Source organism: Vidua chalybeata, chromosome 1 (genome assembly GCF_026979565.1).
Source record: "Vidua chalybeata isolate OUT-0048 chromosome 1, bVidCha1 merged haplotype, whole genome shotgun sequence".
NCBI lineage: Eukaryota > Metazoa > Chordata > Aves > Passeriformes > Viduidae > Vidua > Vidua chalybeata.
In genome coordinates, this window is record NC_071530.1 from 94,605,080 (window position 1) to 94,624,399 (window position 19,320).

The following is a 19,320-nucleotide window of genomic DNA, read 5'->3' on the forward strand; positions in this document are numbered from 1 at the left end:
ACTGTCTGGGTTTTCTTCGTGATAATTGTCCTGTCTCTACTAACCAGTATATGCAACAAGGTCTTCATCATCAAAATAAACTTTCTGCCTACCCTGAGATGAAAAGACAAAAGATGTAGTTTGCACAGGGAAAACCCAGGTGAACAAAACTGAATAAGATGTATCTTTTTCTCTTTGCTTCTGTGCTTTTTCCTTCCTGAATGTCTCAGATTCAGCAGACCTGCTTTGAACATTTAGCTGGTTGATCACTAGAGATTGTATTTTGTATGTAAGTCAGCTCTACTTTAATGACAATTTCAACTGTTCTGGTGTCAAATGAACATGGAAGCCACAGGATCTTAAATGACTGCTGGCAAGGCCTAGAAGATTCACCACTTCCCTATTTCATAGCTGATAAAATGAGAAAATCTTATGAAAAAAGAGGAGTAGTGTACAGCCCTACTCAACATATGAGCTAAGAAAGTGGGGAAAAAATGATGCAACGATTCCACAAATTCAAGGACCACAAATGCCAAACTACAAGTAGATCAATATAAGAGAACTAAAGTAAATGCAGGGAATGTTTACCACCTCAGGTACTGATTAACTGTGGTCCAGATAATCTGATAATCAGCCTTCTACAGTGAGATTCACTAGGACTGACACCCACTTTATTTCAGTGATACCCAGTGCAAATGCTGTGCGTATAACCCAAATTAAATACACCAAGCCCCATGTGGTGTGCAGATGCACACAAGACATAGTGGTTTCTGTCTCTTATAAGAACATGGGTTGTGTGGAGAGTATTGTCAGGGCTTTGGGTAGTTGACACATTGCATCTCTACCAGTACTTCTCGTCCTGAGACCAGGATGCAGGTTCTGACAAGAAACCTACTACTGAGAAATAAAAGAATGTTTACATTAATGATGTACATTTACATTTTCCTTGTCACAGTGTCGCAAGTTTAGTTCCAGGAACACTCCGTAAGTTCAGAGGAATGGCTCAGCCAGGAGGAGCACTCTGTTGTGGCCTGCAACATACACTGGGCAGCCTGAACACTATCAGGGGTAAGTTGTCTTGGGTGATACAATCATTTTATATGTAGTCCTTTTGCATTCATTCAATCCAGCAGGCAAAACAATGCTTTCTGTGCCATAGTCAGGCCTTAGAGACAAAAGAAAAGCTCAGTGAGACAACAGATACATACAGAAACTGGGGAAATTGTTTACTCTGACCAAAAAGAGTTCAGACGGTCAGCTTCCACCATAGACTTCAGGAGTTTAAGGTTTACTTCCTTCAAAGCATAAAGTCAATAATAATAACAAATACAATAACTCAACAGATAACAGTGCCTTAGCTGATAATAAATCATACAGCACCTGTCCATTCTCAACCAAATTGGCTCCAGTCTTTGGTATTTCTTTAATTATTTTCTGATGTAAGTTTGGGCTCTTGACTGGATGAAAATAATAGAAAGGTTTCTTTCAGTCCTAAAGCATCTCCTATTCCAACTAGGTAACTTATTGTCAAGTCAAAGATTATTTGCTTTTAGTTTTGAGTAAAATAATAAATCATTCACTGTTTTCTGAACATGTAACTGCAAATTCCTTTATTAAAGCTATTTGCCTGTCAGTTGCACTATTATAGATTAATTACTCAATATCGCTTTAGAAGGTGATGCCTGGTTGAGGATTCACACTCTCACACTGCTGAGTGAAGTCAAACACACGTGGTTACTTTCAGTCTGGCTTTAGCATATGAGCCACTCTACAAAGGGATCGTAAAACAAAGTACAAAGTGACAACCATGGATACCACTGATGTTCCTTGTGGAAAAGAGACAAAATGAAGGAATGTCTACTGTGGAGAACCAGATGGAGAGGTCCTTATAGATGCTTGGTCTCCTGATTCAGACACATCTGTTCGGGTGGATTTATTACTCTCCAGCAATGACAGGCTGAACCACAGCTCGCTGGCATCAATATGGGGTCTTTCTACTAACTTCAGAGCATTTGGATTGGATGCTGAAGGTGGATACAAGTCTTCCTACTTATATCACTACACATTAGGTGGAGAACATATTTGAAGAGCTGAGCCTAGTTGATTTCAGAAGATTTAACTTACAGAAAGTATTAACTACTTTTTGATATAGTACTTGGTGGTGTGTTTTTATGACCTTTATTAACTTAAAATCTGAAACTTATAAGCATGTAAATGCAGTACAATAAAAGATAATATAAAAGATTCATAAGACTGGTAAGATATTTCAAACAAAAGGAGAAATATGGCTCATGGGTATTATAAACACGTAAATTATGATCCAAACTACTTTGTTTAGACCATTCAGGAGTGGAAGAACTTTTAGGAAGAGAGTTTAGAAGGTTGCATAGGAAAACTCTTGTAGGTCAGAGTTAGATATCCTTAGAATTTAGCTTGGTAAAATTAATTGATGGGGGAAGAAGGTTGTATAAACATTATTAAAGCAGAAGTTTACTACTGTTATGAAATTTCTTAGTGAGTAAGGTCATCATATCAGTTCAAATTCAAAAAAACACAGTGTTTTCCTGATGGTATGAATTGCATATTTGTTTAATGTTGTTATGATGTAGGTTGTAGGGGATTGAACTAGGTGATGTCCAGAGGTCCCTTTCAACCCTAACTATTCTGTGATCCTGTGAACTCCAGTGACAGCACTCACACACTCTTAGAAATTATGTAAAAATAGTTACCACTATCCTTTTGGAAAACTATCAAAGCAAGAGCTCTTCAGTTTTGGGTTCATCCCACTATACTAAAACCAGACAGAAAACAAAAAAAAATTAAGCATGTGATGTTCTGCACTTCTAGTTTATTTTATATTGTTTTAAAGATGAGTATTATGTACTCACTCCTTTACAGGGAAGGAGAATGAACTGTGTCTTCTGTGTCATTAATCTTTAGAAATACTGTACATGATCTGTTGAAATATTTAAAAACATATCTTTTCTAAGTGACATTATTTTGGTGACTGGGTTGGAGTTGCAGAGATTTCACTGAAAGCATGATGACAGTGTCTCTGAAAGATGCTGAAGTGCATCTCCAAAAGTATTTATGAGCACTTGGGACGGGGATGACACTGCTAAATGCTAGCCTGTTCTTCATTTCTCCTCATATCCCTCATCCAGTCATTAGAAGCAGTCATTCAAGCTATCTGCTTTTTCCTAGAACTAATCTGTACAAGCTGCTTGAAGGAGAACTCTCTGAGCTTTCATTTTTGAGAGTGCTCCAGTCATTTGGAAAACACCCACTCCATCACTCTCCTGCATGCAGCAGTGGCCACAGCTCTAAAGAGAAAGCTGTCCACTCTCTAGCACATGTAAGCACTTCTGAGCTTGCTGAAATTGCCTTCACACCATACAGTTTATGCATTAAGTCCATTTTACACAAGACATGCTCTTCTACTTCTATTGACAGTTTGGCAGTACAGTATACTAAAATTGCAGAGGGTTAAGCTAAACCTTGCCAATCCCTGTTGTCTCTGTTAAGGAACAAGAATAAAGTCTCCATAGCTATCATTCTCCAGCAGCTTTTGCTATCCCTTTCAAGCAACTAGCCCTTCTTGGATGAAAGAGGCATTGCCTGCATTCCCTACTTAGCCATGTACCCACACTCTTCACAACATGTTAGTTTGGTGGTTGCTGGCCCGTGCAGATAGCAGAAAGTACCTGATGCTTTCAGAATATGAACAGCAAACTTCCCACCTTCCATATCACCCTCAGAAAATCGCAAGAACAGTGAATCACTGTTTCTCTTCAGAAACCTTGTGGGTGCATTACGTAGAGGGAGGCTTTAGAAACAGGTAGTCTTTTCACTTTCAGAATCAGTTCCAAATAACTAGCTGAGAAGGAAACAGCTGTCAGCAGCTGTGAAATGAGGAGAGAAGAGACCAAGAAACATGAGCACAATTTTGCACAAATTCCAAGAAGTGGGACATATAAGACCTGTGTGAGGTTGGACAAGGTAATGGGGTTTTGCTACAGACTGTCTGATAGCTGGTTTCCAGGTCTGATGTTCACAGGAACACATAATGATTAGAAAGCATTTGTGCACATGATTGAAGTCCTAGCTGCTTTTCCCATCCAGCCATGAAGAATGGCAGGGCTCTGACTGTTGGTAACATCCCAACATTTCCAACCAGAATAGAGACTTCAAGTAGACTGGAAAATACCATCTGTGAACACAAGACAGAGTAAATAACACATTCTGTTTCCAGAAACATACATAATGTGGATAATAATCAATTTTGGCCAAAGTTCACACCTGAACTTTGCTATTGTACATGTGTTGGCTTGTCCTAATACATTAAAAATATAATACACATGGAAAAAAAAATTATTTCTTGCCACTGGGTCTTAGCTCCAGTTTTCAGCTAGTCCATATCTTATACTGCAAAATTCAATGTTTCTTGTTTTTGTAAGAAGATCTTAATATGTCTTGCTGTCTTCATAGGTCTCAGATCTTTACCTTGTAAATATATGTGCTACACCTATCTTTACATTCCCATGTGTACCAACAGAGTACACTCAAGCTACAGTAAAGCACATTTGCAAGTAAGGGAAGAGTTACTTTTCAGGGGCACTGTCTGTGACAAAGAACCAATGCAGGAAACAGATCATGCAGGACAACATTCCAGGACACTGGATACCTAAAATTTGATGCTTTTGCAGTAAGTCACAAGCTTAAGATTTCCCTCAAATTTCCAGGCATTTGAACAGTCCTGAAAAGTTCAATGAGTCTCAGTGCAAGCAAGGAAGTTTCCTACATCTTACATTTTTCCTTAATAACTCAGGTCTTACCCTTTAATTATTATGAATAGGGTTATTGAGTAGAAATCAAACATAATTGGGCTTTGCATAACAAATGCAAAGGTATGGCTGTTACCCCCTGTGTTTTCCAGTCTGAGGCCAAATCCTGACCATATATAATGATAGCTGTACCTATGCTGAAGCTCTATGAGTCAAATGGGCTCTCATGCCAGACTAGGATGGCACATGTGTATAGTGGTTGATAAGGTAGGCACCAAATCCTTGATGTGACAGGGTAAAAGAGGGGGAAGAGCAAAGACAGTAATGTGGGAACATGTCTTTGAAAGCATGTCTTCTGTCTATTGCAGAAGACCCCGTACAAAGGCTCCCCCTACAATTCCTAGCCAGGTACCTGGATCCTTCTTAGCACCCCAGATTTTTGTGCGTTGAGTACAACTGCCTTGCTGTGACACTGTGGCAGGCTGTCTCTCATCAGCCCCTGCTGTGATGCTCCTAACGCTTTCACTCCAGGGAGTGCTTCCCTGCTTGATGCTGCTAGCAGATTAAAGCTGCTCTAATTTCCCATCCTAAGCCAAATAGATGCATAAGCAAGCTGTTGGATTGTTTCACTACGAGTGCCGTGCGCCATCAGCCTGCTTCCCACTCCCCCCACCCCAGCGCTCATAATGGTGGACATTTGCAAGTAAAATGTGGGGTGGAGGCCAGAGGTGAGGTTAAGCCACATGATAGACAAGGAAGAGTTCCAGAAATATTTTTCTGCCAAACCCTATTTTTGAAGGTACTCTCCTGACTTCTATCTCTGTGTTAGTGTCAGGAGATGACTTGAAAATTAGGGAGTCTTTTTCTAGGATCAGAAAAGTCATCAAGATTCATTGGATCAGAAGAGTCTTTAAGATCCAGTGTTTTTCAGAAATAGGCTGAATGAGCTCAATAAAGATTAGATGCCAGTCCAAAAATACAGTGCAATACAATTTATTTTTATATGCCATCCTTCACACAAAGTACCACAAAACACTTTAGAGAGATGGAGAGATAATGCTTTACAGAGTTAGGTACAGCAACTCCCAGACAGGCAGAAAAGGAAAATGACATATGGAAATAGAGCAGAGTAAAAGGGAAAGCTGAAATTTAGAAGCAGTAAAGATGTAAGTTAGTATCCTCATGGATGAGTCCCTGCGAAAGGACTGCAGAAAAATTCAGTGACAGAGGAGGAGAATGATAAGTGGAAATTAGCATCGAAAAGCAGGCTAGAAAACATGGAACAAAACTAGGAACGCTTTCACTCTGCAACATCTGGTAAGAGAAAGTAATATAGAGGGATACCTGGCTGTCATAATAGCAGCTAAACAATTTTTTAAATAATCCAATGTTTCTGATTAGCTGCCTATATGAATTAGGCCCAGAAAGAGTTTCACACGCACACACACACACACACACACACACACACACACACATCTCCTCTTGCCTCCAAAATTGGTCCATCTGTGGTATGAGGATTTTATGATGCCTGAACACTTCAGGGGCATTACAGTCATTTCAGGGAAGCTGCTAACCAAATTGCATGGAGATGGCTTTGTCTGGGACAGCAGGAAGAAATACTTGCAGGCACAAAAACATGCATGTACACACATGCACAAACTTTGCATAACAATCCCTTTAAAAATACATTACCAGGTTAAATTTTAAACTGTGCTTGATGACTCTGAAGTAAATTGAAGGGCTTGAGGGTATTTATTTGTTGCAGGGGAGAGAGAAGGAGAAGCTGTGTGTATGGAACTATTCCCTTTCCCAGAGAATCTCTGTAGCCGGCTGGAAGATGAAAAGACTCAGGCTGCAGATGAGTCAGAAATGGGAAAAAGAAAAATTTTCAAAAATAGGATAAAAAATATGCTTAATCTATTTTGTGTTGCTGTGATTTTGTCACTGCTGGCCTTGGCGGGCTTTTCTGGCTGTAAGAGACTTGATTATTGTTTGTGAGAGCTCAGGGATAGCATTGCAGCATGCACGCAGCACAGCCTGCACCGCCTGGATAGCAGAGGCAGTGGGCAGTGGGTTATCACATCCCTTGCATCATTCAAGCCTTGCTGCAGTCATATGTCATTATGCATCCTTAGTCCAAAGACGTGAAGCTGGAGAAGTCGCCAATGCTGCTGCTGTTACAGAACATCCCAGCAGCCAGTCCCTGGTGAAAGGTAGTCAGTTAGTTCTGTTACAAACCTCAGCTTTTTTCAGAGCTTCTTTTGTTTTCGTACTTCAGCTAGCAATGTGCTGCCGCATACAGAGTATCAGTGTGAAGATTTGGGCCCTAACTGTGCTGTACCTGAATAAATCCACTGATTCCAGTTCCCATGTCTCTGGCCAGATTATGCCATTTTGGCTCATGTTTTTTAATCCTTTAGGCTTATGACTGGTATTGTTCTGAGAGAAATATATCTACCCCATTGTTTTCTCTCGGTGAGTTTTTTCTTCTTCACAAACATGCTCTTTGATGAGTTACCTGTCTTAGTCTTGTCACTGTAAATCCCAAACAGTTCCCCCAACTTACTAAAGAAACTTCAGCTATTACCACAGCACCAATTTGTCTCTCTGTCTTTTTTTCTTCATCATAACTTGTAGCCAAGATGGTTAAGTTGAAAACATGTGAAAAGGAGACATGATTTTTTGGTGCAAGATGGTTTTAGGCTCTAGCCCAGTAAAGACTACATGGAATACTACACATAGTATATTCAGGGTACATGGGATGATCACCAGTGCAAGTTCATGGGACAGTCACTAACGGATATACACTGTTATAGCAAGGTCATAGATTAAAAATGCAGCTTTGGGGTGATGAGTGAGAATCTGTCTGGGAACTGTTCATGTACCTTTCAACAAAGCTGTGATTTTTTTTATGACCCTTATATTCAATTTGTTTGTCACAGTTTCCTGAGGGATCAGATGTTCCCTCTGTTTCAAAGATGAGGGATTGTGCTCCTCCTACAGACAGCTCTCCTGGAAAACTCATGCCAAGTGAGTAGTGAGGCCATGCTTCTTCCCTGTCTCCTTGCCCAGGACTTGCAGAAGTAGTGACAGGAGACTGGACTGGTCTTAGTGATACGAACTGATCTTGTGTGATGTGCTCTAGGATGACTCTGCTTTTTCAGGGTGTTTGGACCCCTTGGCACTGTGGCACCTTCAAACTTACCCATTCTGTGATCCTTTGACGTGAACTTAGCTTCATCAAGCTGGCTGCCAGGAAAAGAAAGAGAATTTTTGGACTTGATATATCACTCCAGTGCATCACACCCCCTCATTCCTGTGTGGCACACTGCTTCTGGGAAAAGGCTTTAGACAGAAAACTTTCGAAGTGCTACTGCATCTCTTATATGCAATGTTTAGAACCTCACAGTTCCTGTTTGACCATGGCGGAATCCTGCAAGATCCTCCAATGTCTAGCATGAATCATGGCTAGTGACCCTCATCCCAAGTCACATCCAGGCCTGTGGTTACAGCACACAGAGCAAGAACAACAGGGCAGAATTTGTCGAAGTGTTACATGAATGTTCACTCAAACAGGATGAAAATCCAAATTCCACTGCCAGGGAAGATCATACTGTGAAGTACAGAGAACCAAATAACTATCTGCCTCTTGCAACCCCTCTGTGTGGCCCACTAGATGTTCAACACAAGCTCCCAAAGTGCACCATGAAGAAACAGCAGCGTTCACCTGAGAGATGAAAAGCAGAGGTGAACATACCTTCAGACAATGAGGAGAAACCCCTTTCACATCTCTCTTCCTGTACAAGTAGGCTAAGGGCTCAGGATGTTGACCTCCCCTTCCAGTAAGGAGGGCCTCAAATTCTACAAAAGGTCAGCTATGAGTTTGAAGACTGAGTACCCTAATCAGCAGAAATGTCTCTTTAAAGTGCCATTTCCTGTGGCATTTTTCTCTGCTGAAGCTTAGAAAGATTCCGATTCACCTGCTCCCTTTGTTGTCCCATTTCAGGGGGTTTATAAACACCCTGCTGACAATTTCCTGTGTCAGGAGTACTCTGCTAAGGCTAGGGTGCATACTAGAATAGGGTTACATCATACTGACCCTTCTGTGTCACCTAAGACTTGAGCCAGGTTGAGAATGTGAGAGTCCGGCCGTAGAAAAATAGCCAAAATACAAACAGAAAGTTGCTACGATAAAGCTATTTTAAAAAAAAGATTACAGGAAGAAATTCTGACATGTGGGGTGGCAGAGGGGTAGAGGGAGACGAAGAGCTTTAGGGTGCTGTGAGGCCCAGTATGGATATGCTACATTAATTCAGAGGAGTTTTCTGCAGGAAGATGACAACCAAACTAAAGAGCACTCACCAACGTTGCACCAGCAATGGCTTTGGCTCTGTGAATCCCATAGGATTGGACCCTGTGACAATTCACTTCTTACTCTGTGGGCCTCCAGATTGGTGTGCTAAGTGAAATAAGGTGCAGCATTCTTTTAAAGATAAAAGGACTTGTTCAAATTTTACATAATCGTAGAATTATTCTTTACAGTGGATTTACATAGACATTGTCAGTGGGGAATTCTCTCAGCAGCTTCAATTACTGTATTTTCATGTGCATTGTCTGATAGGAGATGTGCTGGATCTCAAATACCTGCTTACCTGATTAATGTGGATTATTCATCCCATTGTAATTACCTGTGAATTTTAGGGTAGCAAACATGTGAGAAGAATTTGTATAAAAGCCGCAGGATTGTTGAAAAGCACATATTTCCCAAGAATCCCTGTATGCAGGCTGACACATTTCATTCCTTATGGTGATACTCTCCGTGTTACAGCATTTGACTTGATGTAAAACGTGATAGTGCTAAGTAACACTGACATGCAGCGGTGAAATGCACTGAAGAACCACTAGAAAACACCTGGCTATTGAATGGTTTCAAAGAGTGAAAGCTTTTCATCATCAATTTAGCTTTCAACAAAACTGCCCTCAGATGTCTGTTGTCTTGTTATTTTTTCCTCCTAATTAAAAACATACCATTTTATCTGGTCATGCTTGTGAAGCAGGTATCCTGAATTCCCCAGGAGCACAAATGTGTGGTAACAAACACAGCCTTAGCATGAGACACCATTTTGACAACTAGGTCAGGCTGGCAACCCATTCTACACAGCCTGTGAATAGGTTTTAAGGTAGTTGAGCTGATTGTGTGGGAATTTGTCTATTTGGAATAGATGCTCCTAAATGACTCAGGACTCATGTCTGCAGGCAGGGCAGGCAGATCTGAACTCCTCTGTTCACATCAGAGGCCAGATGCAAATGTGCTTTGCTGTTTTGGAATTCATGCAGGTATCTCCCTCTGTTTCTGTGCATGACAAGCATTTTCTTGAAATGCCCAGCCTTCATTTTTATGGACTAAGCTAGTAAGGCTGCCAGAGGAAATAGCCCTGTGTTAGCATTACCTCCTTGCACACTACCTGACTTGTCTACAGACACAAGGCTTTCTGAAAACAATTATTTACCTTTTATTTTTATTAGCCAAAATAATTCTGCAGTTAGGATTGCTACTAAAAAATCAAGAAGACAACACAGACATGACCGCACTGTGGATGGAGCTCACAAAGACAGACTCTGATATTGGCTAAATTCAGCTGATAGGGTTGGAAATAGTCCCCTGAATGATATTTACTGACCTTGCAAATTTTCACCAATGTCATTCCACAGCTTCAGGTCAAAACTGACTGAAGTGCGAATAAAGAGGAGCCTCAATCATCTGAGCTACATTTAAAGTTAAACAGGGTTGCTGATAAGAGCTTTATGATCTTGAGCTCATTATAGCCTGTGCAAGCAGAACCATATTGATACATCAAATTGAACATTAACACAAAAACTCCTGTGAGCTACCTTTTCATTGCTCTGGGAATGTGCACACCCCAGGCCAAGCACAGAAAGCAAACACAAAGAGCTTAAGGAAGTACCTGCTTGCATGATGTCCCCATCCACTTAGAGGTTCTCCAGCCACCCTTTTTTTTCCCACCACATAATAGACATGGTCCATCATCTGCCTCTGAAAGCCTTTTTTATAATCAGTGACCATAATCCAGGGTCACCGCTTCCTGACAGTGATGTATTGTATCTCTACAGTTAACAACAAAATCTCATATAACCCTTGAAGGACTCAAAGGATTTCCTCTCCTCCTTTGGGCATTGCTTCCATTTACTCTTAAAGCAATGGTGAGGATAGGCTTAGGTCTGTACTGATAGCACCACATCCCCAGACCTATTTATCATGTCATCATCAGGTCAGGGTTTTACCTATTTATTCGGTGGCAAATTGGAGGCTTGTGCTGCTACCGCAGGAAATCTCAGCCTTTTACATATGCATGTGTGAACTGAGTCTGGAGGCTACAAAGTTGGAAAGCTGTAATAGTTCCCAGAGTTTCCGTGTACTGATCCAGGAAGCGGTCTCAACTTTGAGCCAATAGACTCTATTTCTGTTGTCCCTCAAGGGGACAAGCCAGCGTCTGCCTCTTTGAGAAATCCAGCTCAACTCGTTCTTGAAACACAGTGCCAGACATGCTGACATGCATTGAGTGAAGTGTTATAATTGAATGGTTTGGACAATTTGAGACTTGAGATGTGATGAATACTTCAGCAGAAATCCTCCTGATACTTTCCCTTCATCTACAAAGAGAGTGGGTGGTTTGATATCTGCATCACTAGTTACCCACCAAACCTTACTGGGAATAATTAACACCTGATCCAAAGACATAGCAGTTATTTCTTTCAAAAAAAAAAAAAAAAGCATACAGAAATGAAGAGATGCCATTTTATTATTAACATACCATGCTGTACAGAAAAAATGTCATCAGATTAAGGACTAGACCCTGCTCTCATTTATGCACATGAAACTTCACTAAATCCAACAGGAATCATGCACACATGTACGGGCAGGATTTTGCCCATAATCACTGATAGCACCTTTCCTCACAGTTCACATGCAATGTGGTATAAATCTGTCTAAAGCTTTCTGAGGTATACAAAAGTGGCAACATGTTGAATTTGGAGGATGATAAACAAAAATACAGGTGTTTTGAAAACCATGTTAAAGGAGAGCCTTTTCAGCATGACTTCACCTAGACTAATTCACTTGTTAATAAGGCCATCCTGAAAGTTTCCATCTGTCAATTTGTGTTTAACTGTACTATTGATAGATCTGAAAAGGTTGCCAACAGCAAAATTTGCACAGTACTTCTCATTATAAAACTCCAGCTTCACTGCTTAGAATTTTGCCCTGGTTTTAACTGTGCTGGAATGAGCTGTATCGACTGCCTTTCTAGGGGAGAATTTTGCTGGGAGGCAATTGTCTCTCTAATATGTCAAATAATTTTTCTCACTGGATTCTGAGAACACATTAAAGGAAAAAATACAGTTTACTAAATTAGAATAAATTTACAACTGCTTTATGGAGAGCTAGATATTTGACCTTGGACAAGGGATATGGAATCTGACAGAGAAGCTGACTTTAGACAGAGATGGAGCTTTTGTAACCAGTCACTGGAAATATCTGCCTTAATTCGTCTGAGTTGTGAGCCCTGAAAAATGTTTGTATTTCATCAATACAAAGGATTTCTGAAACTGTTCAAAGAGGGCTTTCCAGTTGGTGATTTGAAACTTTGGATACTAAAACCACAACAAATTTCCATAGTTAGAAGTTGCTCCTATCAAGCCACCACCCAAACATTGTTACACATCCCTTGCCAGTATTCATGACACATGTATAAAGCTGGACAGGTAGTGCATTTCCTTGGCCTTCACTCCACTACCTTACCTTGCCTGCAGCACCACATGCTGCTCCACACTGCTGCCTTTTTTGCCAAAAAAAATCCAGGGGAAAGCTGGGGTGAGCTGGGCTTTCAGAAGCTGTCTTGAGTTTCTAACCATGCTTGTGAGTTTGTATCATTTATACCTAAGTAGCCTCACCAGCAGCTGCAAACACAACTTTCTGCGCAAGGTAGCCCTCAGGGGTTGTAGCTATCCCTAGGGGTTGTGTAGGATTATTGTTGCTGTTGCTATTATTACTGTTGTAGTTGTTGTTATTATCATTGTTGTTGTCATTTAAACAATTATTATTTTGTTTGAGCAATTGAGAAAATTCTTAAAAAGCACTACTTTTCCTATTCCTATGCAATGTGGCAAGTTTAACTTGCATTACCAATTACTTAGGTCTGGATGTCTATTCTTCCTTCCCTCAGGGGAAAAGAGGAGAATTGATTTACAGCTGCAAAAAAAGCAACAGTGAATTCAGAGCTAGGGATACTCCCATGTCCTTCACCCAGAAGCCCCTGCCAGCCAGAGCACTCCCCTGCTGTGGGAGACATGGGGATCTGCCTCCTCCCTCAGCTGCCAAAAGGATATCTCACAGGTGTCAGGATGGAAAAAATCACAGATGCTTTCAGACACATATGTCCTTCTTCAGGTCTTGAAGAAAGAGCTTGCGTGCCAAAAAATGGTTTATTTTTAAAATGAGACTCATTGGTCTATTTATTCATATGAAGTGGGACAGTGTCAAAGGGACAGCATGGGAGTGCACATACCCAAGTGGAGGTTGGAGCTGGGGGATTGCTCTCAGGCAGAGGAGGGAACTTATCTTGGATCTTAGATTTTTCATATAGCTTTCAACTTTCAAAACCTTTAAAAAAAATCAACCAAATGCCTTTTCCAGTTTAGACTAGATTTGGCCTTTCATATCTAAAATAAAGCCTGTAGCTGTGGGTCAAGTCAGTGAATTAATTCAATGATTTTTTTCCTAGTTTTAATTTTAAGGAAAAAATCTTACATACTATTTAGTCTGAAGTGAAAGTTTAATTTGTAATTTTCTGGCTTCATTTTTGAACCTCTAAATTTCTCACTGTAGTCTTGTTTCAGACAATGTCCTACATCACCACTGCTTGATGGAAACCAACAAAGAGTTGGGAGGATAATTTAGGCAACAGCCATTATAGCCAGTATACTTCCTATTGCAGCAAGATGAGAGTATTGGTTTTCCTCTAGCTGGTAAAAATTATATATGAAAAGAACACATAGCACTGCAGGTCAAATCTCCATCTTGTCCTGCAAGCTGCAATGTGTCATGTCTGTGGAGTTGCACCCACCTACAGAAGGTCTGAATTTGGTCTGGCTTTTTTTCTGATGATGTTTCCCTTTAGTAGCTCACTTCATGGTCATTTAACAGGAACCTAGCACACATGCAGGAGAGGTGTCACAACATCAGTTACCTGAGATTATTGTAAATGATGTGCCAGCACCTGAAGGAGATGTTAGGATGTATGTCAGATCATAATAATAGATACAGTGTTGTACCAGGCAGCACAAAGCCAGATGTATTTATAATTCCTGCAGCTGCAGCCCTGCTATTAGTTAAGTCTAAGAATGGAGCCACTGATAGATTTGTCAGAGATGAGTTGTCTTCCTAACAGAAAGAAAGTGATGAAAGAAAATAGATGGTGACTCCAGTTATTGTCAATAGAGAATCTTTAACTGTGCATCTTCAATTCAGAGATGGACATACACATGTGCCTGGCATTTATTCCTCCCCAAACCCCCCCACCCTGTGCCATCTGTGACAGAACCTGATGTGGTCTCACCCCAGTTCCCTGTGAGAGAGAACAGATACCTCTATCAGAAGTGGTGCAGTTACTGACAGTCTCCCCAGGAAGCAAAAAATGGGTAGGCAGTGAGACTGACCTGTGAGGGTTGTAGATCTGGGGTAAAACATGCTGGCCAGGCTGGGAAGGGTTCTTCTCATTGTGTCTGTCTCTGCTGAAACTTTCTGGAGATGTATAAAAGATTTAGTCTCTTCACATTACACTCAGAGTTGGTCAGATATCCATGACCTAAATTCAGCAGTGAACTAAGGTTCTAGAAACCCTGTAGCCATCTGAGCATCACACTCTACTGAAACAATTGTATTGCTGCCAGCTCTAAACATAGAGCTTTCTGAAGCACATTTCATTATTTTTACCCTGTAATTGAGTAACTTCAATAACTGAATTAGTTTTCCATCTTTAAAACAAACAGAATGGCACACATCTACAAGTTTGGGAAGTAACCATTAGGGATCAGCTTCAAGTCAGGCTCCAAGGATGAGAGCTGATTACTCAGACCTCATCATGAATATTCAGAGATGGAAATCAGAATGCAGATAGTGGATTGAGGTGATCAGGTGCTTCAGAAAAGCAAGCTGGGGAGGGAGAAAAACTAAACACATTTTCTTCTGCTTCTTATGATTGATGATGATGAAGAAAAATGGCACCAAAGTGTGCTAGGTCACTTTGATGCTCACAACCAAACTAGTCCAGGGATGATTTCAAGAAACCTGTTGTGCTAAGTTGGGGTGTTTGAACACAGAAGTTATCTTGTAATAGAAAGTCTTCTGGAATTCTTCAAGGAAAGGAATACATAAAGACTACATGTGACCTGCATGCATTTACAAACACTTCAAATGTGCTTTTGACTATAACACAATTTTGATGTGCTTACCATGACCTATTAATAACAAAAATTGCTATAATTAGGAAACAACCTACAATAAACCATGTTGTAAATAATATTTAGAGGGAATAAAATTTGTATGTTTAGATTGAAATCCTAGTGTAATACTGAAACCTGTTGATAACATCATAAGAGCACATGAAAGAAATCAGGGTGTGTTTTTGGTTAAAAGGTCTTAGAAAAGTGAAAAATACTCCAGCTGTGCAAGTCTAGAAAAAAAAAACTGGGCATTTTAAAGCTTGCCTTTTTGTGATTCTTAATGTCTATGTGCATAATTCCAAATCAAACATATTCACATTATTAACTTTTATAAGTTTATTAGTCTCAGTGCTAATGAAACCATTCATCCTTTGCAAATGCACATGGCTCCCTAATGAAACTTCAATAGATGGATCAGCAGTTAAGTGAGTACATTCAAATGTTTATGCCAAATTCTGTTTGCTGCAGTGAACAGGGAGACCAAATCTCTTCCAAAGAGATTCTGTACAAACCAACCAGCAGATGTAATGATGCCACCTATGTAACAAAGATTCCCTTTACCTATAAAGGAAACAATATAATATATAGGATACTGATATTTAAAATATATTTCTTCTTTTGGCTTGCTCTGATTACTCAGTCAGAGTAATTCCACTTGAAACAACAAAAATAAAATCTAGTTAAATAACTGGTAAAATGACAGGATAAATAAAACAAAAAATCATAAATATAGTAAGAAAATACTTTTGAACTGGAACTCAATATTATTTAAGTGATGGACATGTATGTGCTTATTAGCTGGCTTTTGAAATCTAAGGCTTATGCTGCTAATAATAATTTTAATACTGTTTTCACCCTTTCATCTTTTTCTTTGTTGACCTGCAGATCAGTTCTCTTGGTTTGTCTATGTTTGTATGTTATAATGGGAAGTGACTGATACTCCATACTACAGCATTTCTTTTTCTTGAAGATTTGGTGGTTTTTTCAACTCTCAATTTAGAAAGCTATAGCAAAAGGGCAGTTCTGAATTTGGGAGTTTCAGCATTACTATTTTAAATCCCCAAAGCAAACATTTGTGTCTTGACATTGCAATATTTTTGAGTTTTTTCCTTAGCATGATTTTTTTTAAATGTACATCATTTGGGACTTCAGGATTCATTTTCAGGAATTCAGAGAAAATCAGTTTTTATTATTAAGCCAAGCAAGACAGAAAAATGCATTTGCTTCTGGACTATACATATTATCTTCTTTTTTTTCATTATTTTCTACACTGAGGTATAAATACTGTGCCTGTAGCCAAATATGTATGTGCACAAAACAAACAGAAAGCATTCTTAAACCAATGAAGTATTTACTTTTTTTTAAGACATTTTAATCCTATTAACGGTAAATTATATTACCTATTGTGAAAGCAGACATGAAAGAAATATCTGAAGCATGCAGTTAATTATGGTACCAAGTGAAACATAATATTTATGCTCTCCTTATGTAGCTGGAACAATTTTTCTTTCACTAACTCTGAGTCATCCACTGATTGAAGTCTTGAAACTGATGATGAGAGAGTTGGCTGGCATATTTGCCATAGAGGTTTCCTTCTACAGATAATTAATACAAAAAAAAAAAGTCTGGGTTTTATTCTTTTATATTTCCAGTTGTCTATTTTTTAAACAAAATCTCCTCCTCCTGCTCCTTCAACATATCCCTCTGTTTAGAGGTTATATGCTTAAGAATAATAAAAGACATCAAAGTCTCTGATAAAGCTGGGGAATGAGGATTTCACTGAACAAGGGCCTGAACCACAGTTTCATATCAAGGCTGCTTTTCTATGTCAGAACATCAGAAATATTTGAATCAGAATTTTTAAATGGTCCATTTTAATGAATGAGCTCAGGACATATTTTGTTTAATTACCTCAGTTTTGAATCTCCCCTTTTCTCCAGAAGGATGAAAGTGTTCAGATAGCCAATTCCTGTTAACATACGCTCCTATTTTAAGAGGTTGTCTTCCCTGCATTGTCTTCCTTTGCTTTTGCACTTGTTCATATTAGGTGCTTGCAGTGACTGTTTAATTAGCAAACTAATGCAATTGTGTTTGATTCTCATGGCCTTGACTCTGTATTCCAAGCCAGCACTAAAGTTGTGTATGGCAGAGACTCTTCTGTACCACACCCTCTTTATCTGGCAGTTTTCTACTTTATTTATTTTTCCTTTCCCTTTTTATTTTTAATTAGATTTTTCTATTTTATTTTCCTATTAATTCATTTGGCTGCTATTTTTTCACTCCTTCTCCTTCCCAAAGGATGCTTTCCTTTTACCACTTGCTTCTGAAAAGATCTGCTTCGAAAATTTGTTCATATACACAGATCTAAAAAGTTACAAGAAATAAGCCAGAAAGGTATTCTGTGAGGAGTGCAGCTGTTCTCCTCCCCCAGGAAAACTAATTCATCAGCTCTTTGAAACAGACTGTCTTAATTGTTTAGAAACTACGAGCTATGGATTTTCTTTGTTAACGTAGGTGCCCTGTGTAGAAAAATCATCTAGTGTTACAAGTAGGAGGCAACCCCTTGGCACTCATGATTTCAGTTAAGTTTTTCATTCTAGTCTTAATAATTTTATGGGTTTCAGGTGTTTAAGATTCTATTTTCAGGTTTTAGAGAAAACAGTCTATTCCCTTTGTAGCAAGATTTGATAAAATTCTTTTACACTATGACAGATCCACTTATAATCTGGAATCTTGTCTGTTGAATCATTTTGAAAAATCAGTTTCTATGGTCCTCGCTTCAGTTCACAGGAGCTTCCCTTTCTGTATTGATGGTACCCACCCCAACGCTGCTGACAAACAGTAATCTAGAGATTTGTTTCAGTCGCATGGAGCCCATAGAGGGATGGATGGAGATGGGTACAGTCTTTCCATTGTCTTTGGACTAACTGGGCTGTGGCACCAAATGCAACCCATATCAGAGGCTGGCCCCAGCACTTCTTCATTCCTTGGCATATCAATAGCCAGACAGCTATTATCTGAGTACATCTTATATGTGGTTACACACGTAATCACCCAACCCCCATGGAGAAAAGAGCCAGTTGCTAAAATGATATAAATTTCAAGATACTGTAAGAAAATCTGAATGTCTAATATCTCCAACACAGTTCCAATTTTCCTAATGCATGACTCCACTCACCTTACCTAAATTTCACTGATAATTTTCCTCCATCATTCTCAACTCTGTAAGCTTTTAGGGACAGTTGTCGTAAATCAGCATTTCATTGTTTCTGGCTATGACCTCCTTACAATAAAAAAGATGTTATCAGTTAAAAAGTAAGAAATGCAGTATGGTCTGAAGGGCACTATTGTAGGGAATACTATCAAACTACAATATAAGGCCCATGCAAATTCACTGCTGTTATCTATTTCATAGATGGCAAAAAGCTAGCAGTAGTAAATGTACAGCCACATAAAAAGGCAGTGATAATACAGGAAATAAAAGCCTCTCTAATCCCTAGCAGCAATTTGCACTAAACAATAGGAATAAACTCCCTGTTAAAATTTTGTTCTAGAAATTTACAATTGCCTCCTCTTCTCTTCTTGCTAGAGTGAATTCTGGTATCCCACTTCGTTTTGTCAGCAGACATGACAAGCAAGTGTCAGCAGGTACATACAGGTAACTAAATGCATATGACACACATGAAGGACACCAGTATCTGGCAAAACCCATTCAACTTTTACAGATATCATTATTTCCTTTGAATTAGATCTGTTAAATCAGCTTTTATCTAAATAACACCCTCACCCTTTATACATCTCAAATTCTCATTTAATAGATCTCTTTGAAAAGTATCAAGGAATTCAGTCAATATTTAGCTGTAATGAATAGCATGACTTGAGTGATTAAACTGACATCTCATGACCTTACAAACACTGGCAGAGGAATGAAATTCTAGTCAAAGGTCTTCTATGAAAATGGACATTTTGCAAATAGGAGTCAAAATAGTCTCTTTATTGTCTCATAGCAGTCTTCCACATAGCTGTGGTTAACATA